The following is a 2,639-nucleotide window of genomic DNA, read 5'->3' as shown; positions in this document are numbered from 1 at the left end:
AAAACCGAGGTAAGGCGATTACATCTACTCGTACGCACACACCACAAGCTATTTCGGCCCCACGTGTAGAAATTCGCCGCGATGGCAGCCAAGATTAGGATCGCCAGCGATGTGATCAGGCCTTTTAATGGCGAAGGAGATGTGATGGCTTGGATGCGAAAAATTAGGCTCGTTGCCAAGCTGCAAGGAATAAGTGATGTGGCGAGTCTCATGGCTCTGTACTTGGAAGGGAGCGCCCTGACCCTGTACTTAGAAATGGACGAGGCAGAGAGATTAAGTGCGGAGAACGTCGAACGGAGGTTGAGAGAAGCGTATACGGAGAGCGATTACGCTGCCTTCGTAAAACTAGGAACTATAAGATGGGTCACTATGAACTTTCAGAGAACAATATATCGCTTACACGAACTTGTACTGCTTGTTCTACGTTACCCAGCGTTTATGTATGTGTGCGTGCGCATGCGCGACTGTATGTAGTGAGTGTGTGTGTGTGTGTCTATGTCAGTGTGTACGAGTGTGCGTGTGCGCATATGCATGTGTTAGTAAACCTACGATTACACACACGCGCGCGATCGCATGAATACGTTTATACTTTGCAACTGTATATTAAGTTCTCACTTTCTCAGCAGAAAGACTGGGATCTTTTTGGTTTGTACACCGCCACAGCAGTAACTGTATTCAACTGAATAGACGTCAGTGATTGGTTGAAATTATCGAAATAAGACAATTTTTAACATGAAATAACTTCGAATACAAACATTTTTATCTGTTCTATAACACAAAATATACAAGTATACGAAGTTTGAAAGTGTTTCGGTACCAAAAACACTACATAAAACATAAATGAAAAATGTTGCCCGTCAAACCAAAAAGATCCCTGGGGTACAAATATACGAAGCCCAGTATACCCAGTATATTTGCTGTAGTCCATCTTTTATAACAAGACAAAACAATGTACATGATAACATTTCCAATCAGTTAAGATCAAAAGCCACGAGAGTCAATGCTTGATACAGCATCAGAAGTCATGAGAGCAACTGTCTAGTACTGCATTAGGGCATGATCAGAAGCCATAGCCACTGTCTGGTATTATTATTATCATTATTATTATTATTATTATTATTATTATTATTATTATTATTATTATTATGTACGAATCAGCCGGTCAGTTTCTCTTTCTGAAAATCTCAGTTTATCCAGATTTTCCTTTGAGCATTTACGAACAAAACCTAGTGCTCCAATTATTATTGGTATGAATATGAATTCATAATCTAGATATAGAAACTGGAGGTTTCGAATCAGTTATCCATAGATATCCTCTTTTTTTTTTTGATTTTCAACAAGATATTTATAGACGGAAACTGAAAGAAGCCCGTCGTGCATGTATATATTATATGTGAGTGAGTGTGTGTGTGTGTGTGTGTGTGTATGTGTGTTGGTGTGTGTGTCTGTGTTTGTCCCCCCCCCCCACCATCTTGGTGTGTTTACGTCCCCATAATTTAGCTGTTCGGCAAAAGAGAGACCGATAGAATAAGTACTAGGCTTACAAAGAATAAGTCCTGGGGTCGATTTGTTTGACTAAAGGCGGTGATCCAGTATGGCCGCAGTCAAATGACTGAAACATAAAAGAATAAAAATTTATATTTATGTGTTTATGCATACATATTTATATTTGTGTAAGTATATGTATGTGCTTATTTGCATGTATATATATTTGTGTATGTGTATACACCGAAACACACCCACACAAATACACAGTACTTACACATACATACATACATACATACATACATACATACATACATACACACATACATACATACATAACATGGTCAGGATAAATGTTATTTGGTAGCAAAAAGTGAGGAAACTATAAACCAGACTAGTAACATCTCCATCAATGATTTGACTGTTTCCCCTATATCTAACAAAGAATGATACAGTTATCTCGGGGTGGTATGAAAACATATCTTACAATGGCTCCTGTAACAAAATACGTGTCACTAAGGAATATTACAGCCGAATAAAGACAATTTGGACTTAAGAACTCTTTGCATTGAATAAAACTGTGGCCTACAATGTGTTTGCAGTGTCAGTACTCATACTAACATTTGGGCTTCTTGACTGAACGTTTGATGAGATCCGAGCCATTGATGTGAAAGCCCGAAAAATACTAATAGTACACACAATTTCCACATAAACCGTGACTAAGACTGCCTCTACCTAAAGCAAAAACGAAGCGGCAGAAGCTTAACATCGATTTAAAATGACTTTGAATGTCGTGTCATATCCTTTCGACAACATCTTTTAACCACCAAGTGTCGAAGTGCATCCCTTAACCAAGTTTGCATACATGAGGCTGGTAACATCATAAGACTTGGAAGGCAGCTCCTTGAGCAACATTCTTTGTCTGATAACCTAGGATACATGCCCAAAGAAGTCGCACGACTCTACCGCAACGTATCATCAGATGAAAGGATGAGCCTATATGGGTAGAAGATTATGCATGAATATGTTAGTAGAAAGCTCCGTGATGATAGTAACATCGATCAATCAAAGCAGTTTATCATGGACCAATAGCCGGATTACGACCTCCCACTTTGAAGGGTATGCGTTTGCAATCTAAGAACAGGAAATATCAA

This window comes from Octopus bimaculoides, chromosome 5 (genome assembly GCF_001194135.2).
Source record: "Octopus bimaculoides isolate UCB-OBI-ISO-001 chromosome 5, ASM119413v2, whole genome shotgun sequence".
Classification (NCBI taxonomy): domain Eukaryota; kingdom Metazoa; phylum Mollusca; class Cephalopoda; order Octopoda; family Octopodidae; genus Octopus; species Octopus bimaculoides.
Note: the sequence above shows the minus strand (reverse complement) of the source record.